Raw genomic sequence first — 26928 nt, forward strand, 5'->3', positions numbered from 1 at the left:
GCCAGAGATGTGGGATAAACAATCTCTGGTTTTCTATTTGCAGTAATAAAATTAATGGTTTGTTTTTTGTTGTATTGAATCGGCAGATAGTTCACAAAAGCACTGGCATTATCATTGTGAGGAATATTGCTGAAAAACTGTGACAATTGCTCCAAAGCCTGCCCTAAAAACAAGCTCACACTTTTATCATTCAAAGAAGTTGTGAGTGCAAAGAGTTTCTTTGAAATAGAAACAACAGAGGGCAACAAAACCTCCTTAAAAGAGTCCTTTTTTAGTCTGTTTTCATGCTCACTCATATAGAGGCGGGACCCAAGAGCAGAAAGAGCAAGGAGGATGAAGTGGGTTTATTGCAAAAGTGCAAGAATGGTATAAGAGGGAATCCAGCTGAAGGGCAGTGTTTCTCTGAGCCAAAGCGGGGAGAAGTAGATGTGGCAGCAGCAGGTAATCTTGAACACAAAGAAGAGAAGAACTAAAGTCTTCCCTTAAGAAATGCCTCCGAATCATAGAACTGCCTTTGTGCGTGCAGACAACCTGGAGAGGATTGGCAACTGAGCCGCTCCGTCCACCGCTGAGGTGATTGTTCGATTGCCTCCTGGTGCGCTGCTAAAGGGAGGGCGATGAGCCGGGGGAGCCGCGCCCACGCACAAACACAAACAGATCATCAAATGAACTGGCGTCAGCTCTTGAAATGGTTCTGTTCCAGATTTTCTTGATCCTGGTCTTCAGTCCTTCAGACTGCCGGGCTTTATGTTATTTTGCCTTTTATAATTTCAGTTGACATTTCAGGACCTTGGTCACTGGGGTTAAGCCCCAGATAGCTAATGGCACAGTGGGGGTTAGTCGTGATCAGGGGAATCTGTTGAGGTTGTTTGTGTGGATAGCAGTGGCTGTGGCCCTTCCTTAGTTTAGTATGAACAGCCTGCCTGAAGCTAACATTGGATTCTGCCATTGTTTTAGTCTCTCGGTTGCCATGGCAATGTTTTTGTGTCATTTTTTTTGTTTTTGTTTTTCCGTTCCATGTTATTTTTATCTTGTTATTGATAAAAAAAAAAGTCTCCAGAACAATGTCCTTGTTGGACCCCATGAAACACCTTACTGGGCATTGTAATGTTCAGTGCAGTAAAAGACAGAATTGTTTGACTAAGTGCCAGTGTATTCAAGAACATTCAAGTGTTGGCTGGTGGTAGGCAGCCTTATTATAAACTTGATTTGTATAGCAGCTCTTAAGCTACAAAGGGCTTAAAGAAATAAACAGTTGCTTTGTAGTAGGCCCTGCTCCCATTTAACCAAAACTTAATTGAGTTGACCTCCAAGCTAACATGAGCGGTGATCCTTCATTAGCTCAGCATTTAACGTATGAGCAAAGTCAGAAAAGCAATTTCAGATGCAAGACTCCCACGAGACTTTGGAACTTGTTTGTCAGCCATGATGTGCTGTGAATAGACAATATCAACCTTCGGCTAACATCAGAAGTGAAAGTCAACTCAATTCAACGTATTTAAATTTGTATAGTACAAACCAAACAGAGTCACAAAGTGTTGTACAGACATTAGACCTGGATTAAAAGATCCCCAAAGAGCATGTGGAGGCGACAATGATAAAGACTGCCTTTATAGATGAGAGAGCAACTCCAGCACAGGTCCTGGCTCAAGAGAGGGGGGCCACTGCCTGAAGTAAGAGCATGGGGGACAAAACAAACACAGCTCTCTGGTGCAGTAGGTAAATACCAATGAGTAGCTACTCATACGGACAAAAGTGGCATCAAGTTCTCCAACTGATTATGCATGTTCAGTAGATAAGGAGGCCTGGTAGCCTGTAGATCCGCACATATTCTACCAACTAGGGAGCGCAGTCCAGATTGAAGTCAAAACAGAAAAACACAGAGAGAGAAATTGACAATGTTTTTCATCTGAAAATCATGACAGGTCCAAAAAGATTAGGAGTCAGCCTCCACCTTGCGGGCTAAAAGCTGTTTAACCAGTCGACGGCATGTTTAGCCATTTTCAATGCATGAAATTCAGATGCAGTTCATCTCTAAGATGCCAATGACCAGGCGAGAAGGTGCTGACATGTTTTCTTTTACTCTAAATTTTTATGTCTTGCTTGGATGAACTAGCTGGATTATTTTCATGCCTCTGCTCTGAGGGGTCTGAGGCATTACATTTTCATCCATCTGTCCCGTCGTCTGTGCCGTTCTGATGTGACATGTCAGGCGTGATTGCAGGGAATGTTTTCACATTAAGCACAAACGTCCACTTGGACTTGAAGGATGAGCTGAGAAGATTTTGGTCTTCACATGTTGCTGTCACCTCACAAGAACACGATAACCGTGGGAGTTCAGATTTGGCACAGACATCCACTAGGGTCAAAGGTCAAGGTCAGTGTGACTGTACAAAATAATCCTTCTCTGACTATAACTAGCATTTCCACACTATTTATTTTTAATCCTCACATAATAAATCATTATATCCGCCCTCCCAAGTACTGTCAGTTTATAATATGAACAGTTCATAATTACAATATAATATATATTTGAAGGGATAGGTGTGTATATACAGTCCTGAATCCTATGTGGCCCCTTTTTTCTGGTTGTTTTGTGTTTCCAGTCCATTTTGGTTTTTCTCAGTTGAGTTTGTTAAAAGCAGAGCCATGTATTTTCCTCAACAGTCACAGTCACAGTCATTGTTTTCTTCTCTAAATTGTTATTGTTCTAGCCATGACCCATTTTCTCTCAGCCAGCCACAACCCCCACGCACACCTACACACACGTATACACTCACACACAAACAAACAAATCTCAGAAACACACACATCGCAAGGGGGAGTGAGCAATTTCATTATGAGACCACAAACCTGGAGCTGCAGTCGTATTGCCGGCACACCCTCGCACACAGGCGGGAATGTGTGGCACACGAGCACAAAGGGACAAAAACACTGTCTTTTTAGACACCTTTTGTTTAAAGGAAAGAGTCAAGTAGCGCCACAAATGTTCATCTTTTGCACTAAAGGAGATTTGACAAGAACAGGATGGAATTAAACTAAAACTTTGTTTTATGGAAACAGCTGCCTGCATATTTCATTATGATGAAACTCGAGGATACCAAGTTCATACGATGCCCATTTTTCCCATTCACAGAGACAGTTTAGGAATAAGATGATACACTGAAGAGTCATTGTCTGTCCCCTCTCACAGAAGTGATCTCGAACACAGATTAAGACAGATTCCCTGCAGTCACCAAAGTAAACATTTGACACATTTCTCCAACACTAAAAAGGACTTTTTCAGTTAAAGTAATGAGGAGAAAAAATACTTTAGACCTGTTTTAGATGCACCTCTCTCTCTCTTGCACTTGCACTCGCGCACACACAAACACAGTCATAAGGTCTGACAACACACATTTTTCTGTCTTCTTGCTTCACAGTTGGTGTGGGTTCACTGCAGTGCTGCAAACTTTGTTTTCCATCTGAATAAACAGAAATTTAAAGGGACTTTCAATGTGCAACAAGGAAGAAAATAAAACAAGACGGAGCGAGCCCAGTTGAAGCTGCTCCTGGATATGTGCGTGTCGAGATATCTGTCGATGAAAAATGTAGACCAGTGTCAATGATAGCAACATGACACAATCAATACAATTAATCTGCGGTTCTTTAGTGAGGTGATTCTTACCAATTTGCCGACCTCACATTAAGCAGTTGGCCGTGAACATTTTGCTCTGGCTCGTGTGTCTCATTGCCTTGCTGCCACAGAGCTAGAGAGTGGCGTGAGTGTGTAGTCCACCTCTGCCTAGCCTGGGCACACACTGTAAGACCAGCCTGTATTCTGATTACATTTTTTTGAACCAATTTGAAATTGGCCCGGGTTACAGCTTCACTTGGCATCATTTTCCACTTGAAGACCAATCACAACCGGATTGGCTGCTCCAGTGTGGCTGTCCAACATCAGACTGAATTTCAGACGTCCAAAATTTTGGTCAGTCATTGTCATGCTCTTTCACAGTGGAAGCAGAGCTACATGCCATTTCCCCAAATACACTTCATTTTTCTCATTTCTCCAAGTGGAAGACAGTGTCTGATGGTGAATAGGAGGCAGGATGGTTGCTGTGGCAACAACATGAACACCTGTTTGATTCCACATCAACTCAGGTAACTTAAAAAAAGATGTCTCCTGTTCCTCGCCTTCACATTGCTAAACAATTTCCTTGGAACCTTCAACAAATCTTTATGGACAATTGTCAGGAGGCAGAACGGTCTGCAGGGGCCCACAGCCATATGGTGTGAGTACACTAATCGGGAGCTTTGTCTAATGATCTACTCGTACCATGTTAGTTGGAATTAAATATTTTAAACTGTACAGTACATGCCCGGCTTCACGCATCTGCTGAATGGACCTACTTTCACCTTCTCCAAACATGATCAGATCTTCATGTGTCCTGGGTACATGCACACCTGCACTTAGAGATCGGATCACTCAGACCACGTGAGAACCAGGCCTGAACTAGAAAACATTCTTTGGTATTATCTGTTGCTAATGTCGCTAAACTATAGCTGCAGGTTTTTTGGCCATGGGATAATTATCGCACAAATAATTACTTTTATTGTGATAGTACAACCTGAAAACTAACATAACACAGAGAAAAAGAACTTCCTTCTCTATTTTTTTAATCTTCTTGTCTCTTCATCCCACCAAAGCTGCTCCCAGCTGTTACCCAATTTTGAAATAATTATGACATCCATTATGAGAGCGGACAAACATGACACGGAAATAATTAGCACCACCAGAGAGCTGAGAAACACTCCGCAGTGGTGACGGTAGCCATTTTGTTTTTCATGTTTCTCATCCATTTCCTGTACACCCGAGAGTGCTGCAGTAGCCGCTAAGCTGTGTGCTGAGGTGCTCAGAAAGTCATTATGTTGGTCCAGGTAATGGGAAGGCCTGGGGAAAGTGTGCAATAAGTGGGACTTGGCTTATCTCCCACCTAGACTGGCCTGAATACCATTAATTACCTGTTCTCTGTGCCTGCCTCAGCTCCCTCTGTGTCTCTCTTTAGAGCCTCTCCTCCCACTCTCAATAGAGGGGAATTTTTCTTTTTCAAGCGCCCCCTCCCCAGCGACACCCCTTCCACTATTACACCATCCTCCCACTACCTTGCACTTATCAAAGCTCTTTTGCTTCATCGAGGCCTAGGATTCTTATTGATAATAGAGAAGTACCTCACAAATATTTGCTTGGGTCTCAGAGCCGCGTCAGTCCTGGCCTACAGACAGCAGCGCTGGTCGATTAGTCCGTCAGATCATCAACAAACATAATGGAGCTTGATGTCTGTGCCTTTCATAATGCTCAGTGATATTTTTCAAAAACAATGGATGTGAGTTTGCTTGGCAGTGACACCTTGTGTTTAGGCTGAGTTCAGCCTGAGACTGTTAATGTACGGTCGTCCCTGCTTGAACTGAACCTATTTATCTTCATGAATTGTAATTTTACATGGCATACTGGGAGTTTGTATCCAAAGCATAACATGGACAAAAAAAAAAAAATCGATAAAATGGTTTATTCCCTCTGCAACTGTTGCCTAAAGTAAACATCTTAATACTGTCAGCTTTGTATCGGTGTGTTCTAAAATGTTTGGAAGTTGGTTTTTGTTTTTTGTTTTTTATACTGCTTTTAAGCACTGCTGAGCCTGTGTCATGAAAGTTTCTGCTACTTGCGACAGAAAATGAAAGGTTCTTGAATCTTGATTCTTAGAACAAAGTGTCAAGATGAGACAAATTTCTCTCAGGGGAAATTGCAATGGTAGAAGTCGCAAGTTTCCACTCTCGTTAGGAATCTGGGGTCGAAGCTGGTCGTCGCTCAACAGTCAGTACATTTGCGTGATTTTAGATGGAGATGATTTATTGTGCTAGTTTCTCTAAATGTGAACTTCAAGAAATGCATATGCACACACCAAGGTAATGTGGCTTGCACCGTAGGCTACATGCTTTTATCTATGCAAAATGGTCTCAGGGTTCTGCACATGCACCATATTGAACCCCAAAGGCAAACAGTGCACATGGATGAGGAGGAATAATGAGGGCTGCAGGGTTTTACTAATTCTAACAACAGCATGGCCCGCTGTTGGACAGGCACGCTGTTTGCTACCGTGTCCAGTATGGGAGGTCCAGAGAGTCTGATAATGACCCGCTCTAACAGACACATACAACCACCTTTCTGAAAATGACATGTGTTCGTAAATACTTCAGGTCTTCATTACTGGAACCAGTATGATGACATCATACCAACCCAATCAAGCTACAAAGGCTGGGAGTGAACTGAAGAATGATTTGGAAAAATTTGTTTTTATTTGTTTTCCTTAGATATACATACATTTTTTTATTTTCAAATAATTCATGATAAGTTTTTTTCCACCTCGTGGAGCTCAGTTCCTTCGGAGAGAACATTTCTAGTCTCTGCCTCATACGAAAAGTACCGAACTGATCAGAACAGTTTATTAACAGAACTAAAATGGGGGACAACGGGCTGCATCAGCAATAGTAAGTCACTCCAACTCTCTTTACGCACTTTTCTCATCACCCAGTCAGTGGCTTTACTCTAAACGCCTCCATTGTGAGAACAAAAATATCCAATTGGACCGTGGCCTGTTGGGGTGACAGGGTCCAATTGGGTATCTTTTCAGAGGGCCCAAAATCCCTGTCAGCACCCATGGATTTAGGTTCAGAAACCTCAATTATGTTGATTATGTTTGTATTTTGGCATGCCACACGCTTGGCAGCATCCATGAAAGGAAGGCAGGCAAAAGTCAGAATAAACAGATGAATTTCCTCTATAAATCGCATAACGTCATGTAGGAAAAATGTTACATGTTGCAGCGTTTGTTGCATATGAAAATTCATTGTGATCGTATATATTTCCCATGTTTTTGTAAATGCAAAAATGTATGCTCATGTTTTTTTTTTTTTTCCCTGGCCTACCACACCTCTATCATGCTTCAGGAATTGCAGGCTCCTCTCGTCTGCCAATCCCTCTGAATATTGTATCAACAGCTGGCTTCTGAATAATCGCTGATGAGAGTGACGTTTGGGGGGGGGGGGGTATCATTTGAAGTCTGAGGACGGATTTCACAGCACTTGAAATGGGCTGACAACTGCCTATCTCGGTGCATGACCTCCCCTCAGCAGGAGCTTGGATGCAGCTCAGTCAAACACTTCTGCCTCACTTCTCTCATCAAACACACACATACGTACACACACATATGCAAACATTTATGTGTGCTTCTGATCGACAAAAGAATGGTGGGTGGAATTTATTTTAAGGTGCATTTAGTATGAGTGATCATTATTCTCTAGTGCTGCACCATCTTGCAGGTTTCTTGCTGTCGGCAACGGTGAATCAAGACAGAGGAGGCCAGAGCGGCTGCCAGTATATCTGCCGCTCTGTATGAAACTGAGCTGAATGTTACAGATGGGCGAAAGACGACACAGTTCATATCCTTTTCCTCGAAAATCAAAGACACGCACATACAAAATAAAAAAGCTCCTTGAACCTTTGACCAATGCTAACGTCAGCAGACCAGCCTGCTCAGCATGACAATGCTACCGTGCTAATCTTCAGTCTTTAATCTTTAGCAGGTTTAACAGTGAAAATGGTCACCAGCTCAGTTAGGAAAGTCAGACTTGTTGTGAATGTGATTATCATTCCATAAAATGTATGTGGGTTCAGTACTTTGACTCACCTGCCAAAATAATGTACAACCAAAGTCATTACTGAGGGACCGTGAGTCTCTTCATTCCAGTTATACATATTTCAGTCATGGGCTGAGCCGCCCACTTGAATCCATTACTACTCCTTCGTATGGCAGTAGGTTTTATGGTTTGTGTGTCAATGCTATTCTCATCAAGGTGGGATCTCAGGAACGCCTCACATCAGTCCCACTCTCACGAACACCAGATCTCAGGAATGTCTTGAGGGATTTTTTTCTTCTCAAATTTGACACAAATATCCACAAGGAGTCCAGGAAGAAGTGAAAAGATTCCGATGGTCAAAGGTCTGGGACTCCTCACATCAGTCCTATTCCCTATTCTAGTCAAACTCAATACACATTTTAAGACATTTTAACTTAACACTTCTCTTTATGGACACCAGTGCAGAACCTGTTGAGGTCATTGGTAGTAATGAAATAACATTAGGACTGCGTTTGATGTTTGTTGAGGTCACTCAACCCTGATACTCAAAAAATGGGCACTGCAAGGCGTAACAAAACCTCCCCAACAGTCTCTGAATTTGATCCGTCATCCCACCCACTCTGACTCTCATCGTCAGATAGTGCAGAGCTCAAAATCTCTGTTTGCCTGTCCGTCCGTCTGATTTCTGTCCAACGTCATTCAACAAGTCATTGAATCATAATGACCTATGAACAGCATAAGAGTTACTCAGTATCCCTTTATCTCAGTCTCCATATCATCTCAGACCACACAGATCATCAACTTCCCTGGAACTGATGATACTCGTGCTAAATTTGAGGATGATGAGAACTGTTGTCAAAATCTCTGTCACAGACAGAGATTTCTTGCATTTTCAGTGGGATTATTTGTCAGAGAAAAGCCTTTTCTTGGGAATATTCCAAGACATCCACCTGTCATCTGCAGTCTAATTTACATTCAGTGTATCAGTTCAATGTTTCATTAGCAAATAGCATTTTGGGGTCCGGCTAACTAATCCTTTTTGATTATATCTTTGCAAAAAATATCTACTCTTTTCAAATCACCCCGAATCCAAAACTGAAAATGAAGTTAAGACATTGAAGCTGCATTTTCTTCTTCGAAGAGAACGGCAACTCTTTTGATACCATTGGTTGGTCCAGTTCCCAGTGTTTGTTAGATCTGGAAAAACGTGGCACGGTAGCTCTGGCCACGCTGATGACTGGGACACACTTTACTCTCTTGCCTATGTTGGCTTTGATGTTTTTATAGGGAGAATTATTTTCAGACAACTCTAAAATGAGCAAAGTGAAACATGCTACCAGTTACATGAAATTCTAACGCATCAATCACTTGTGGTCTTTTTATATGTCCAAAGGCGCCTTTAGAATGTGTTCCAGCCATTTGTGATCATACTTTAAATGTATTATTTGCTCTCTTCTCTTGCATGTGCTGTGACTCCCCTTCTCAAAACAGGTAAGAAACCTTTAATTTATACATATTGGTGTCCACTGGCTGTACTTTATGAATACCCATGCTGCCATCTTCCATCCATTATGATAACACGTTATGTGTTAAACAGCTACATTAAACAGAGATAATTTAGCCAACACAGCAACAATATGCGAGTGTAACCGTTCACCCAATCCTCAAATAATTCTGCAGCAATTTGGTTGAGAAACATCTGCAAACAACGGTGCCACACTTCTTTTTTTAGGATATTACTGAACCTTTTTTAAAAATTAATTTAGCCACAAATGTGATCTGTTTCACATTGTCCTATTTATGTGATTTGTGTGCATTTCTTGATTACTAAGAACTGGACTAATGCTATTTCCTGTCCGTGGGGGCCCCCCTTCCAGCTGGTTTGCTCGGTCAAGGCCTTTTAAGTCCAAGCAAGTGAGAAAGCATCTCGTGTGCTGCTCATCTTAGCGTAGTGGACTTATTGCTGTTGATGTTTAAAAGTGCAAGAGACTATAATTTTACCTGAAAAATAACATTATCGTGATGAAATAGTTATTTAAAAAGTTTTATCTGGTCCAAATTGTTCCTGATATTGACATTCCAGTGAGCTTGCTGACAAGCGGTTGAGGATGTCGGAGCCAATGGCTTGAACGTGCTCATGTCATTCGTGATCTAAGTGTCATCACCGACCGCAGGAGTCAGTAGTTCTCAGGTGTAGGATTAACAGGAGAAATGCCTAAGAACGTAAGGCTTACTCCTGTTATCCATCTCAAATACCGTTGGACCAACAAAGGAGCAAGACGGGAGTCAATACTGGTTCATCATTTTTATGCTGATCTAAGCTGAAAGGCCAACGGGGGCTGAAAAGCCATGCTGAGGTCACACCTTTTCTGCTGGGCAGATAAGCTAATGTTTGCTAACTAAGAATAGCTATTGCACAAGTGACCAATTTAGCCACTTTAGCCTCTGACAAGTTCATGTTGTTACTGTTAGTGTGTGACAACATCTGGAAATACAAGCTCGACCACATGAGTTGTTTACTAATTGTCGCCATTCAAACGCTCACCATTTGTGGTCATTTGCGTTAAAGTGGCAACTAGTATCATAGATTAATGTAACAAGAGTGACTGTGACAACCTAAAAGCTGTCCGTTCCACCTTTAAACCTGGGACATAAACTGAGTAATGCTTGTTTGATGTCACCAAGCCTCAGTCTCCCAGCTCTCACTGAGTCCCCTGACTTTCGTCTTTGACTTTGATCAGTGTGCTCTAATTTTGTTTAATTTTAAGATAGGTTTTTTTTTTTCCTTCATGGTATTACTGCAACAAAATATGCTCTCTGCATTCAGCCCATCCTCGATGGAACTGTAATTTCTGACACAAGGGTATGTCCCAGACCACCAGCGTGATCCAGGCAGAATCCAGAATGTCATCTCTTTAGACTGTAAACTTGGCAATGCATTCCACCAGCAGGACACACACCAAGTTTTGCATGAGCCTGTTGCTTCTTAAATATTCATGGCACAGATAAACAGCTTTACAGCATTTTTCTTTATATAATATATAGGTAAATATACTAGGGCAGTTTGAGCGGCAGAGCGATGCCCCTCTTATTGTCCTTGATGTCCCCTGACGCTGTTTTGAAATTCACATTCATGTTGTATGAACTGTACCTTGAAATTTGGCCAAAACTGCCAGCATTCAACCATTGCACGCCTGCATCTTTATCCCTTAACTGCATCCAAACAATTCCCCCTCTGCGTTTACCTGAGTAGAGAATGGTTCTGCTTTTCACTGGTCCTCACTCTTGAAGGTTGTAATCACTTTAAAACTACAATGTTCAAATTAAAATGTTTTGTTGCAAGAGATGTTCATATCACTTGGCACAATGGACCCGCATATTTGGCATTTGGAAAACAGCCAGTGACATTGATCAACCCAATCCTGTGTTGGATCATGTGTCAAACATAAGCCTTTCATGCACTCAGACGCCAGCCTCACTCAGTGTGGCTCAAAAGCAAATTGTCAATGAAAAGGCTGACAGAACGTGACAAGACTTTCAGCTTATTCTCTTTCAAAGGCCCCTGTTTTTTAGGCTTGGTTCCCAGGGTTAAATCTCCCTTTGTCTCTAATTTGTCTCTCCACAGTTACCACATGCACCATTCAAAGGCAGAAAGAAAACACACTGTAGCCTGCACGCCCTTATTCTGTTGCCATTGAGTTTTAGTTGTATATTTGAAAGAAAAATGTATATATTTTTTAGTAGTTTGACTTTTTTTTTCCATGCGTGTTTTAATTCAAGTGAATCCGTTTCTATTTTTGTGCCCCATTACTGTGCGTGTGAGCTCTCGACTGATCTCACAATTTCTGGTTTGTGTGGCCAATTAGTTTTTAATTTCACAAAGTAGCTTCATCAAGCTGAGGGATATTTAGCCCGGACCCCCACTGAACATGCGACGACACAGTCTTCTCTTGTTTAGTGTTGTCTGCTCTGACAAGCCCGTATTATCAGGTGTTATACCTTCACTGATGCAAAGCAAATGTACAAGATTGGAGAGCCGCTTCAACTCTGCATGAGAAGAAAATTAGAGAAGGGAACTGAAAATCAGCCCTGGGTGATGAATGAGTGCCACAATAACTTCTGTGCTCTTTATTTTTCCTTATGTTGTGGCAGCTACATTTAGTGTGTTCAGAAACAGAGTGCAACTGAGCAACTGTGCTCTGCAAATGTTACTCTGAGAAATTGGAAAGGGATTTTTGAATAAAATGAAAATAAAAACTGACTAATTTTTCAGTTGTGTGAATTTAATTTGATGTACACGTTGCTGGGGTACCAGGTGGTACTGAGCAAGTTGGGTTTTGAGTTCTCTAGAAATGTTCAGTGAACTATGTAGAGTATGGCATGATGTGTCAACTCATATCATGTTGCCAAACATAGAGCTAAACTGTATCCTGAGGTCCTTGGCAGCACCCAGCCCTGCACACACACAGGTGTTTCCGTTGTGTGTGTACACACTTCTGCATGCTCACTGAAGTTAAAATATGTTCCTCAGGTGTACTGCTCCTTTTTTTTTCTTCTTCCAATTACCAATTTGAGAAATCCCCTCTTTCCAGTGTTACTAACACTCACTTCGCTTTTTGTGCACGTGTGAATTCTCTCTTTATTAGCATGTGCCAGGCAGTGTTCATCAGTCCTGCTGGGAGGGCCACACTGGGAGTCTTGCCCTTCATCGAGAGCACTCTCTCGTTCACCTCATTAGGTTGCCACCTCCGACTCAATTATTCACACCATTTAGCACTTAGTCCTCCATTCTGTCTCTCTTTCCTTCTCTCCCTCCCTTGCTCACCTTTTTCTTGCCTCGCTTTTTATTTTTCACCTCCCGTTCATTCTCACACGGCGGTGGCATTGTAAGTTTTTCTAACTGCTCGCTATCATTCGCTTGCCTCTGAATGATAGCAATCTCTTATTGTCAGGATGAACACCTTGTTCTTGTTCTGCCTTCAGCCAGGAGATTTGTACTCCAGCGTTACCTGCCTGTGGCTGCTGCTCAGCTCTGCTATTTCTAAGCTCTTTCTGCTTTACTGTAGATGCCCAAGGGATCTTTCTTAGTGACAATAACATTCGAGCAAAATAACTAATAGTACTACATAGGTTCAGACATGTTGCGGCAGAGGCAAGAAAAGATCAGTCAGACCAGTGTGACAACAAATCAGTCATTGAGATTCTGCACAGCAGTGAATGTCATTTTATCATCAATTTATCTGATTTACTAAGGAAACCCACACAATGCTTCAAGCCAAGGATACAAGCCAAGTGACCTGGTGTGTACACATCATTAATATAGTGGGAGGGCAACAATGTTTTGTTTGTGGCTTGTTTTGCAGTAAAGCTTTTGTCATTGTTAAGGACGCAGGATGTTATTGACTCATCCTGCGCTCAGGGGCATATCCTAATATTTTCTAATCCTCACCTATAGAGCTCAGCAGCGTGCTTCCAGCGAGCTGCAGAAACAAGATTTCCCTCTCCGACAAGAAACTCTGAACATTTGGCTATATTATGTTTACTGGCATGAGTGACAAGTTTGCTAGCAACAACAAAATGGTCAGTTGTTCATGAAATGTAGTTCATTTTAACAACGCCGGGTCAAATATATCATGATAAATGGGGTGAATGGTCTTCACCTCCTAAGATAATTATGCACACAGTTTTGTGTGGTTGCCTTTTTTCTGTTTTCTTAATAATTAATCTCTTTATATGCTGAATCAAATACTTTTTTATTCCAGTATTAAAATTGTTGAAATCAGGATTTGCTGAAAATCTCAGTGGAGGAAATGAAAGTGAGTTTTACTTTTGGTACTTGGTAAGTTTCTGCCAGTTTACCTGCCAGCAAGTTTGGTTGTGTCAATTGAGACATTTTCCTTCTGTATCGCTTAAATAAAAAGCCATTTTTTGGGATCTCATCTACAAAGATGCAATCTCCTCAGCACTGCTTTTCCTACTTTTGAAAACCCTGTTTTCAGGTAAAAGTGATTTGTTTCCAAACTAGCGGTCCTACTTTGCTCATGAGGCGCTGGTGAAAAGCAGGACACACACATTGCTGTTAATAGTTTTACCGTAACTGAAGTTTAACTGCATTTAGTTTGGAAGAATGAAAAATAATGCAACCAACTCTTTGAGCCAGGATAGAAGAGACCAGTTTCTGCGATGTGTTTTTCAGTCATCATCAGTTCTTGTTTAAGTTTGCAGCGGAATGAATTTGAGAATCATGCTGCGTGTGCTGTCCAGGTTTATTCTGTTGTCCATTGTGTCTTCAGCCTGAGACAATTCACAATATATGGCAGCTCAGAGGCTTGTGTGTCCCTTCACCATCATCTCTGGTCTCAGCCATCATCAGAAGCCAGCCCATCAAGCGTGGCGTATGATGGCCACACCGACACAGATGTTGACCAAGCTCATTAGGTAAATGGGCCTATAATTGATTTCAGTCAATACCCTATCCTCAGCGAGGGCAGGCATCTACCGATCAGAGGCAGGCTCTCGGGGACCAGCACTAACAGCTTGAATAAATGCACTGTGTGGGGCTTCAGTTAATGCCAGTCTTTGCAAATGCTTATGGGGATTAGTTTGACTTGAGTTTAGCTATTTGGGGAGCTAACGTCAATTCCCCACAGAGGGGTACGCTCTAGAAGAAAACGATTGGCTGCTGCGACAGCCTTTTACATCTACCTATTATGTGTCGGCTGCCCTTAATTTCCGTATACAGTATGTTTCTCCTTTCTGCATGATTTAGCCAAGCACGGCACTTAATATTCTCAGTGTCTAAAGTCATGCTTTTATTAAAAAGGTGACAGAGGGCACTGCAGGAATACAAATTACCAGAAATCATGCAGGTGAATAGAGAAGTGTGGTGGTGATAGCAAATGATGCCTTTTCCTTCCTCTGCCCTGCTCACCAGTCGGAGGCGGCTGCTCAGAGCACCGATGCACAGTTATTGAACTCACATTATCAGGCAGCCTAATTGGCCTCGATACTGTCAGTGCTGAGGCATCCATCTGCTCAAATTAGCTAGTTTTTTCGAGGTATACAGTGGCCCTCCCTACATCTTTTACCTTGATGTGCTAGCTGGATAGCATCCAATTAATCTGTGCTTCTCCTGGATGTGCTGCATTTGTGATAACACTTTAATGGAACTGTGAGGACATAGGAGTCAAGAACAGGTCCATTTAGTTCTTTACTATACTAAAAAAAAAAGTTTGGCACTTTTTGATATTTCCCATGTTGATTCAGTTTCAAATAATCGAAATTCAGTCTTTATCCCGACAACATCTGCTGATGTGAGATTGTTGAAACAGTGAAAAGATCATGGTTCTTGTCAAATCTATAACCAAAGACTCAAGATGAAACACAGACTCCGGGCTCCTGTATGAGCACTGGATGCACTTCCATCGTTTCAGCCTCAGATGTTACACTTGTTTTATCTGTTTTAGTGCAGCCTCTCTGAGTACAGTCAAATCTCAGTACACTGAGGAAGCATGGCCTCAGATTCTCCTGCAGTGGTCCCCTTTCCTGAGTTCAGGAGACTGATGCAGTGTGTTTAAGTGCTTTCAAGTCATAAAGTGCTAACAAGGTGGATGCTAGGTAGCAGATGTGCCGACACTTCGAGCTGATAAACAATTGTTCTGAATCTTCAGATTGTTGTGTTGGAATGTTGGCGCCAGAGAAAGAGCTACGGGACCTCCAGAGTAAAAAGTATTCTTACTGCAGGGACCATAACTTGCAGCTAATTAGGTACTGTATGTGTTATAAATCATTTAAAAACGCTTCTTCTTTGTAAACCTGACAATGTGGCCTGATTCTAGCTCTTACAAAGCTGAGCTTTGGGCATGGAAGCTGGGTTTGATACTGCTGCTTCTGGATGGTGGGGCATCAAATGTAATTAGATCTCTGCTCCACAGACAGTTCTTGACGATTTTAGCCTTCAGTTTTGTTGAGAGAGAACGGTCATATTTCCAGGGTACTGTACATCCTGGATGCCATCAGGAAGTCACTAGTTTATTTAGTTATTTATTTTTAGTTTGCATGGCCTCAAACACACATATCGTCACCTTCTTCAAATAATTGCCTAAGTCATATTCAACAATTTTTCTTTTTCCTAAATCAACTCCTTATGATGTGTCGTCTCCAGTTTTTTTTTTTTTCTGAAACACTTGGAAAAAAAAATGACCTAGGCAATTATTTTAAGAAGGTGAGGATGCGCGGCATTACTTTTCACTAACACTAAGCTATCGTTTGAAGCTGTGTGCGAGATGTAATCTGGGCCATCTTTGCACATTTGCTTTGTGTTTGTACCGGCACCTACAAACGGTTGCTAAAAGTTCCAGCCATCAAATTGAGCGCAGAGTTCGTTCAAGCAGGCCATGGCCTCAAGCTCTGCTGCATCTTGGCTGTATCAGCTGATGATCAGCTGATGATCAGCTGACACTCAGCTGCTCTGCGACCCAGTTATCTCCAGCCACACATTCATTTGGCTCAGCTGATTCCACACTTGCTGTCAAATGACATTCACGGTGCTTACTTGGGCTGCTTCGGCTGCCTACACCCCCTGCTTCCACCGCACCTCCACCCAAGCTCGTCCTACACATTCTCCATCTGACTTCATCGGTGCCACTTTTGCTATCATTGATGCTGATTCAGTCCTGGATCTTTGCTGCTGCCCCCCTCCCCCCCCGACTGAGGCCTCCCATGTAGACATCCCAGGACAGAGCAATGCTGCCAAATTAAACTTACTGCAATGGCAATTAAGTTGTCTTTTTGACAAATATGGTCCTGACTGAATGGCAGATTGGGTTCTGCTATGTGGAGCCATCAGATTTGAGTTGTGCAAACGTTGACAGCTCCAGCTGGTTCTGATTTTTTTTTCAAAGTGCAGTTCACCACTAACTGCTCCATCACGGGCTGCGTGGTTGTCCAGCATGTTGCATTGAAACAAGAATGGTTGTTTTTGTGCACTGTTTGTGCTCCTGTATTCATCCATGCAATCCATATACTTTAATATAGAGACCCATAAGCAATCGAAAATTGAAAACTTACAGGTTTACATGTTTGAGACGAAAAGAAAGCAGAGCCTCAGTCGCCATTCTTTCTCCTCCCACCAGTGCAGTCTACTTTGTGGGCTGATTATGGCGGTTCCAGATCTTCAGCAAAATGTTTTAAAAGCTGAATGGGTAGCATCAAACAATAGCATGCCCCGCCCACCTCCCTATACATTATATGGTTCCTTGGGGACGTTTGTGCGGGGCTACGGTAGTAAACACACCTCATTACATGGTATTTTATTTGCAGGCGGCAAAGATGCATTCAAATCCATTCCTGCCTGCCCTTTGATCGAGCATGCTAGAGCCGGTGTGCTGCACAAGAGCTGTGTGTTTTACAGAGGCCCTGTTGTGAGGCCCTTGAGAAATGAAGATCACCATGTTACAAAGATGACAGCACAATGCACCTGTTATTGGTAACAGTAGAGTTTATTCTCCCCAATGGAGATAAATGCACGTGTTTTGTGTAAGCTTGCCTTGGATGTGTGTTTTATTTTGTAACCAGTTACCACTAAGGCAACTACAGTAGTCTTTATTTTTTATTCTTTCATGTGTTTCACATTGACTCTGTTCTTCAAAAACCCTGCAATCTGTACAAACTCCCCTTGTCCTTTTTTTTTTTTTTTCTACAACAGACTGTGCCACATAAAAAAAACACAATTTCAGCGCTTTTATGAGTGAGATTCAGGACCGCTAAACTGGGTTACCTGCCAAAAGAAGGTTAGGAATCCCTGAAGTGGCTGCACTGTAACACTCAGCAAGAGATGAGAGGAGAATAAAGGTCATGTGGTTAAGAGTTACACATTTCAATTACATAATCACATCAATGATGTATTCTGGCACATACGTGTATTATGGAACATATGGCACTTGGCTTGTTGTCTTATGGTTCTTACATTTTAATTTTATGTTTTGGTCATGCACGATCATACAGTGTCTTCATAACCTGCATTAATAACATAAACGTGCATAAGTAAACGTATTTCTCACAAATATCACACAACATTGAGGTTAGAGAAATGTGGTGAGTTCAACAATGTGTGTAACAATCAGGATATCAGCTGGTTCCATCTTCACATCCTGATGATATGTAACAAGCACGACCAAAGCCACGGTAGCACACTGTCACCCTCGAGAGCATGTGTTCTGCCCTTCAGAATGACCAGAATTACAGGCTGCCAAAGTTTGTCAAAATAAGCAGTACCAAAGAGTTTGCCCTCATTATATAGAAAATTATCATAGAGCAGGATGATTCCCAAATCCGAGTCGTAATTGTATTGGGCTGTGTGGGGAGGCCAGTGTGGGGAGGCCAGTGTGGGTCACAAAGCTTGTGCACCTCCATTTCGGGCATCTTCAAGTCCTAAGTTTGGGACTCTCTGTGAAAGAGCAAGGCAAGTCCCAAGTCCCTGAGCAAGGCAGTTTATCTCTGGTGTTGAAAAAAACAATAATATTTACATCCTTGTGGTCTTTTTTGGCTTCGACCAGTGGGTAGTGACAATGTTCATGTTAAAACAAACCAAACTGCAATATCTTAAAGTGCAGGTTTGATGCGAGCAACACTCTATCACTGAACCCTTAGCTTTGGTTCTGCAAATGAGACTATGAGGAGTTTTGGATGCTTTGGGAAGCAAGAGAAAATATAATCCTGATAGAAGCAAAGGGACTGACTTGATTGAGCATAAAGGTGAAAAAAGAATATGCCTTAAAGACTTTCCTGTCTTGGGTGATGTCACTCGTCACAGCTCTGGCCATCTGACAACATCAGTGTGGAGCCAGACCATCGGCAGCCTCGGGGTGAACGAACCACCCATTATCATGGCCAAGATCCCAAATGCCACATCCATAATCTGCCTGCCAATTCTCATCAGATTCACCTCTGCCATCGCTGCAACTCCCTCGCCATTTAAGCCCCACATAACTAACGCAAACACACAGGCTGACAGCTCTCTCAGCCGGCGTGACATTGACCAGACAAGCTGGCCTGTCACCGCTCGCTGGAATTATAGAGCTCAAACGTTCTCATCCCGTCCTCTGCCTCTCCAGGTGAGAGCTGCAGGAACACAGGTTAACCCTGCCAGAGCGCCAACTGGTATCGCACCGCTCATTTATGCTGAATTTGGCCTTTTTCCTGCTTCTATGGAAACATAGGTACTGTCTTAATTAAATAGAACACATGTCTTTTGTTTTTGTTGTTTCTGGGCGGCACAGTGGTGCAGTGGTCAGCACTGTCACCTCAAAGCAAGAAGGTTGTGGTTGGAGCCCCGGCTGGAGCACTGGATCTTTCTGTGTGAGTCTCCATGTTCTCCCTGTGCCTGCGTGGGTTCTCTCTGGTACTCCAGCTTCCTCCCACAGTCCAAAGACATCAAGAGGGGACCAGGTTAATCCAGTCTCTAAATTGACCGTAGGTGTGGCTGGGAGAGCCAATGGTTGTCTGTCTAAATGTGTTGGCCCTGTGATGGACTCGCGACCCGTCCAGGGTGAACACTGTCTCTTACCCAAAGGCTGCTGGGATAGGCTCCACCCCCCCACGACCCTTAACAATATGTGGTAGAAAATGGATGGATATGTTTACAGGTTATGGATTAAGAGTAAATGTAGTAAAAGTAAAATGCATGTGTATAAGTATCATAAACGTATATTTAGAAGTTTAGAAGTGTGTATATATGGATATATATCCATATATATGTATATATATATATATATATATATATATATATACACACACACATATATATGGATATGTAAGGGAATGAAAAAGGAAGCGAAATTGTAGTGTTTTCACGCCAGTGATTTTATTTTGGTAGTTCCTGTTCCTGTGTTGTGGTGGCTGCGGCTCACTTACCTGTGTTTTGCCCCTGAGGCTCAACCTTCCCCCATGGCGCTGAGGAGGACCGATCACACCTGTCTCTGCTTTGCAATCAAGCGCCTTCAAGTAGGCTGCAGAGACGCCTCTACCAGCTTGTCCTCCGTGTGCCTCGCACCACCCAGCCTAACTAGCTTGTTTTTGTTTTTTGGATGCCCTTCTGTCTCCCTGCACATTAACTGGTGTCAATAAATAGTAATTATCATGGAACCGCTTCCACTCCTGGGTCCTCCATTCCACACTACTTGTCACACAAATAGCTGTGTTATTCGACGAGGAGTAGGATTAAATAACTATATAAATAACTACTTCTCCTTCCCAGACATGTAAATTGGTTTCTTTGTTTTGTTGTTGTCTTGTAGTTTCTACTTCTCAGATGACGGAAATTAACATGTCGATCAGTTATTTTGTGATGTTGCTGAATTAACAGGCATGACAACAAGAACAATATCGCTTCACGCAAAAGTTCTAGGAAGACAAACTCAGCATCTATGTTACATTTTGTTAATCAGTTTAGAGAAATTTGTAAAAAACATTGTCAGAGTAAATATGCATTTTTTACAGATGTTTTAAAAACAGAATTTTCCAATTTTGTATACAACTTTATTACATCCCCATCCCCAGGAACTAAAGAAGTGACAATTTAGTTTCAATACATACAATAATAAACAAAAACTAAGGTCACAAACTAAATGGATTAATTCAGTGACGACTGCAAACCACTAGAAAATCCAACAGAGACTGAGACAGCAACCTTAACCTCCTCTCATGGCATGACAGGATAGCAAAGAGAGAGCAGGAGGACAGGGATGGATGGATAACCAGGTCACAGGTGAGGCAGGAACACAGACGGAGACAACACGGCAAAGGAAAAGGTGTTCAAAATAAAACCAACTATAAAAGCAGGTAAAACAGGGTTCCAACAAAGAAAAGGCATAAAAATAAAGCCAGCCTTGTAACAGGAAAAATAATGCACAAAGAAAACTACAAATCAAAAGTCAAAATGGGACTGTGGCATTTTGACCTTAATCTGAATTAGACAATATTTTGATTCAGGTTCATGAGTTTGTTACAGAATATTCCAATCATATTCCTGCTTAATGGCTAATGAATTGAAGGCACGCTCACATTTCATCCTGCATTTTACATTTCAGTTTCCTTCTGCAAGTTTATTGCTTCCTCTGACCATGACCTTATTAAGGTGAGGGTTACAAACTGCTGTTTCATGTGAATGTCGTGAATTTTTCTTGCAGAACTCTAGTAGTGACCTGCAATGTGTGAGATTTCATGACAAATTATACGTGCCTACATGTTAGCGCTAATGTTAGCGTTTTCATCCAACATCATCACTGCTTGAGAAATACCAAGAGCAATTAAAGCCAGAGCGGCTGCCCTGGAGAAAACTGAGGTTGCAATATACACTTTTGTGTGTGTGTGTGTGTGTGTGTGTGTGTGTGTGTGTGTGTGTGTGTGTGTGTGTGTGTGTGTGTCAGAGGCTGACCCCAGCCTGTGTGCTCCTGACAGCAGCATAATGAAGGTGTCTGCTGTTCAGTTAGCTGAGGCGGACTCTTTCTATGGGATCCGTAGCCAGGTTTGCCCGGACACAGCAAGCAGTCCATTTAACACTGAGCTTACTCCAGCAGCATGAGATTATTGGCTACAGAGCGGAAACCCACACCTTGTGTTCAATCAGGGTCAGAGAGGCCGTGGTAAAGGAACACACTGACATTTTGGGAAATTTGCTTGTTTATGTCTTACCAAGAGTCAAAGACTATGATCAATATCACTTTCATCGTGGCATATACAGACAGTAGAACACGGACACTAAACTCAGCTGTAACCTATTTGAATCTGTCTGACTTACCTGCTTTTGTATTGCCAGCACACGGTAAAGGTCAGACATGGGGCTACAAGGAAGAGCCTGGATCCTGGACCTATTTTAGGGTTGCAACAGCTCAGCTACAGTTTTCTTTTTTTCTTTTTTTTTCGGTCCTGCTGTCAGTTTCTGGTCACATTTTATTTTGTTTGATTTTTTTGCATTAAAGAAGAACTTTTCATTTTCAACCTTATATACGTAGCCAACTTTTTTGCCTGAATCAGTGATGGAAATAACCATTTTTCAAACCTTTCAGCGTGGAGCAGGGGAAAAGCTGCCTGCAGCCCAAGAACAGCTATAAGTTAATCTAATGGGGGAACTGGCTCACCTAAAATTAAGCCCAATAAAAGTGCATTTTTCATTCTGACAGGTTCAGATTGTTGTGATAATAATCCGATAACATTTTTAGTTGGCATAATGTGATGCTAGCCCTTTGGATTACATTAGGAGTCTGCTCTGGGGTTGCAAAAACCGAATTTCCCCTATAAGAAGAAAAACATCCCCAGAAAATGACAGCAAGAGGCAGAGGTCCATCCACTTCTTATATTTTGGGGGAACAGATACAGATAATGACCTGCACACCTATAACAGTCTCTGAAAAAGCTGAATAAGCTAACAAGCTTGCCACTCAAGAGGGTACATCAGAAATATAGTAAACATGTTAGAAGATGGATTATTTTTGTGAACATGTAAGCATTTTTAGGAATGTTCACATCTAGATTTTTTTACTAAATCTTTGGTGAGGTGTATACATATATGTGTATATATTCGTTTCTCTGTATGTAGTTGCCATTATTAAAGCTTAATCATCAAAATGTTCCACTTCACTCCTTCACCCCGGTGTCACCAGCTCTCTCTGCCTCTCTGAATTATTCACCAGCGTGAAAATGAAGGAAATCTTGCCAAGAAACAAGAGTTTTCTCTCATCATGATTTGGAGGAAGGAATTTATAACCAGTTCTAATGTCATAAGGAAGTGTGGCTTTGAATGCAAATATGTCATAAATGAAAGCTTTTACTACTCGTATAAATTAGGGCCACATAGTGGGTTTTTTTAAGAACAGAAAAGCAGTTGAAGCACTTTAACCGAGCTCCAGGGTGGAGTGTTTCTGATTTCACACATTGACAAAACAACAGTTGATAGATCAGTAAAAAGATGCTAATTTCGATAGCTTTGTTCTGCTCTACCTCCTGCACCTACTCTTCTACTTCTTGTCTCCTACTTACAGCTTTTTTAGGTCCTTCTCTGGTAACAAATATTACGTAAGAGTGTCTCACAACAATAAAAGTGCTCATCAGCAACATTCAATCTTCGGACGAATGTTCTTTCACGTGTATGGAATATAATTAAAGGAACAAGCCCCTGCTTCCTCCACCTCATTGGTTACTGGAATGAAGCGTTCCTCTCCATCTCATATAGACTATGATGTTGATGAAAGGGATCTTTATGTTGGATCCTTGAATGGAAGTCGCCATTTACAACTGCAGAGCAAAACAAAAGACAGTGCTTTTTTTGCTTTGACTCATATAATAATAGTTCTGATAAGTCTAACAATATCGGCATAGTTTATTATTGCTACATTAGATTCAATAGGAAGGCGGTGTTTTCGTTTATATTTTCATATCAATATAGTGTGAGTGTGTTCTTTCTTGAGGTACAATGGCATGTTTCATGCAGTAATCAAGTTAGGATTACATGCAGTTAGATTTGACTTAGCTACACTTTACAGTTTTAGAGATGGCAGCTTTGAAGCTATTTTTGGAATCCAGATTGACGTGGAAGACAGACTGTGTTGGCTAAACTGTAGCGAGGAATTGGGAGACAGAATATCATGAAATCTTAAAAGTATATAACCATCTGCCAAGCAATAAACTGCAAGTATTGAAGAGATCTCCATGGTTGACTGTAAACTTTGTGTAATTACATCTCAAAGCCCTGACGATATAAACCATGTTTGGAAGGAGACGACTTAGAAAAGTGAGCGCTAACAGATCAGCCTGAAGTACGGTCAAGGACAAGGATTTAAAGAGTAATCCTCGGCTCTACGTTCCTCCCTTTGAATTTGTCCCCATCTTTAATGCCAAATGTTCGTTTGTGTGAACCTCTCACAGATGGGGCTCTTTTCTTTATCTGCCCATCCTGCCAAGACATGTCGCATCCAAAGTGTGTGAAAATGCTTTTCGACACTGTGTTATGGGAAAAGAGCTCAATGCAAACGCATGTTAATTGCATCAATTCTGTCCATATGTGCAAAAACAAATGAAGTCATATAAAACGTCTCCTTAGTAAGGCTGCGCTGCGTATTGTGATAGCCCTACATCCACAAACAGCCTTCTTGGGTGTCATGCGGGGGTCAGGCAGATAATAGCATCAGGTCTGCATGTGTGCAGACTAAAAGTGATGTTCCCCAGACAGGACAAGATGTGCTAAAAGCACTTCCTGAGGGTGTGAACTGTTTGCATCATCAGCAACACACTGGTATTATTTTCAGGGCTGATCCTAACATCGACATCTCCGTCTGTGTCCACTGTGAAGTATCAGTTTCTCCTCAAGAAAATAAAATATTCTTGAAACTCCATCTCAGATAAACAGTGTGTAAGACTGTTGAGCATGAAACGTCGTCTCTCCAGAGAGTCACTGAATGTCACCTAGTGTCTCATAAACATATTATCGCCCTGAATCTTTTTATATTCCCCTCTAAAGACATGCCAGAACCTTCGTTGGGTCAATGCATCAGACAGGATGGGCTGTGTGTAAATTACATTAATGGAGCCAGAGCCAGACACACTGGAGTGTTTACTTGACTGGGGGATCAACCTGAACACAGCAGAGGATGCCAGATGATGTAAATGCCTGTTTGTGTTGGTTACAAAAACATGTGACATCGTTTCCAACCTGTCGGATTTCTGATTGTTCCCAGTACATCCCAGTGATGTCACTGTGTCGTCTGCTTCATCGTCTGCTGCCTGCAGGGTTCATATCTGATATCTGGTGGTCTGGAATCTGGTATCAGGTTGTTTCCAAGGGTCACGTTTTGGGGAATTATCTTTGCGCATATAACTAACCTGCAGTTTCACATGAATGCCTGCAGAATATATGGAATTAGTGTTGACATGTGTCACATTATATTGCATTAAATTTCATCAGCATATATTATCTGTATAAGCACTGAAAAAATAATGAATTAAAGGTTGTATAGACAACAGTTTGAAGAAAACAAATACTTAAAAGAGGGGAACCAATGTCTTAATTTACCTGAAAGCATATCTATCCATCCATTTTCTACCATATATCCTGTTAAGGGTCGCGGGGGCTGGAGCCTATCCCAGCAGCCTTCAGGTGAGAGGCAGGGTTCACCCTGGACAGGTCACCAGTCCATGGCAGGGCCAACACATATAGACAGACAACCATTGGCTCTCCCAGCCACGCCTACAGTCAATTTAGAGTCTGGATTAACCTGGTCGCCTCTTGATGTCTTTGGACTGTGGGAGGAAGCTGGAGTACCAGAGAGAACCCAGCAGGAACAGGGAGAACATGGAGACTCCACACAGTAAGACCCTGTGCCCGAGCTGGGGCTTGAACCCGGAACCTTCTTGCTGTGAGGCGACGGTGCTGACCACTGCACCACCTACTTGTAAAACAATTATTTAAAAATTTGTGTTGGGGTCGTTCCATTATGAGAAGGTTTTGCTGAATTCTACCTATCATTAAATTATGACTAATTGTTACTATACCATGAAAGATTCCTCTTTGGTGTGCACTGGCCACGTGCGGCTAGTTATGTCAGCCTGGTGGCCAGTGGCATAGAATAGTGCAGCAGGAGTGAGGGAGACACCCACTGACTGGGAGGTGGAAATGTTTTCCATTGCACCTTTGACTCACATGAGTTGGTGAGTCCTCAAAGCTGTAAAAGTTAAATGATAGATTTTAACACACTTAAACATGACCTATACAAAGCATCAGTTACATGTTGGAACTCTACTTTCTTTTGTAGCGCTTCAGGAGCTTTCACTTTTTGCGCCCTAGGTCTCTTTGCAGGTTTTTATGTCTGAAACACACCAGAGACGTTCAACATTCAGTCCACTGGCAGTGCAGAGCAGGGCCTTTACTTAAGTTTGTTCATTTTACTTGAAGACTTTTTCATTTTCAATGATAAAAGAAAAATAGACACTCCTCGAAAAATGTGAGATATATGTGTCAACCTGCAACAAACTTGGTCAGTGTCCGTTCCAGTTGATTACAACGTTTAGTGCCTGCAGGGACCATCACCATGCAGATGGATGTGGTGGTGTTGCTTTTCTCAGATCTGCATCCGCATAAACCTGTCTGACCTGAACTCTCCACCCAATAGAGGGCTTCACCTCTCCTCATAGAATCCTCATAGATATACATTACATTTATTTTATACAGGCTTCACCATCTGAAAGCTGTTGGCTTAAACTAGTAGAGCAGGTCACGGCAGGGCCAAGGCAAAACGTGTCAATGAACGAATTCTAAAGGAGGCAACAAAAGAGATGTTAGCTGGCTTTATAAAGCATTTACAAATTTGCTTTTGGTTTGAAAGGTCAGTGGCAACCGAGATTAAAGTTAAGATCATCGTCAACTTGAGTGTAGAACTCTCTGTGGCAGTTCCAGGGGTGGGCCAGACCGAGGGTCACACTTTCACCTTCAGCACGGCACCACTGCTCTTCACGCCTGCAAGCACTTAACATGCACTGGTTCACAAACCCATAATGATGTGGAGAGGCACTGGCTGCTCCATGGTGATGGTGTTATGACACTTCCTCCATGCAGCCTTACCTCTGAAAAAAGGTGGGACATTACCTTCCATTATAGTCCCCCCATGCAGCCCACTAATCCCTCATGATGGGATTAGAGTGACACCGATTGGCAAAAGTATGAAAATGCCAGGCCTAACTAACATGTGACGTGTCTTCTAGGACATCTAAAATGGAATAACTCAAGGAGGATTCAGACTCATGCAGATAGATGAAAGGAGAAGTATTCCCACTGATGCTGAACAAATGGAGTGTTTATTTACTGCAGACCTGACTGAAGGCCAGTGTAAGGCAAAAGGATGGGAAGGAACATTTTTAACGACTGTTCACCTGAGGGAGGCATGAACACGGTAGCATCTTGGAGGACACCGGAATCGAAGATAGAGCCCTCTATATTTCACAGATTCGGGCACTGGTAATATTTATATTTTCAGTCATTGCAGAATCCAGAAGAAATATAGCATGTATCTCAAGGATAGGTGTGACGTACTTTGTGTCACTCAGCTCTCAATATTGATCTGAAAGAACAACATGCAGCCTCATTAGCAGTTGAGCAGGCGGATTGAAAAAAGACCACTTTAATGTACAACTGCGTCTCCCGAGCAGTTAGATGAAAGAGGGGTGCAGGCGATGTGTGGCAACACCCCTACTTAACCCCCTGCA

At 42.1% G+C, this 26928-nt stretch overlaps 1 protein-coding gene across 3 annotated transcripts in view; it reads left to right on the top strand.

Moving 5' to 3' along the window:
• Window positions 1–26928, top strand: part of LOC147267412 (receptor-type tyrosine-protein phosphatase gamma-like) — a 508446-nt gene that overhangs the window by 220687 nt on the left and 260831 nt on the right. The gene's annotated exons all lie outside the window — the stretch shown is intronic.

The sequence above is a fragment of the Aulostomus chinensis genome, chromosome 3 (assembly GCF_037954235.1).
Source record: "Aulostomus chinensis isolate RoL2024-O1b breed Wild chromosome 3, RoL_Achi_v1.0, whole genome shotgun sequence".
Classification (NCBI taxonomy): domain Eukaryota; kingdom Metazoa; phylum Chordata; class Actinopteri; order Syngnathiformes; family Aulostomidae; genus Aulostomus; species Aulostomus chinensis.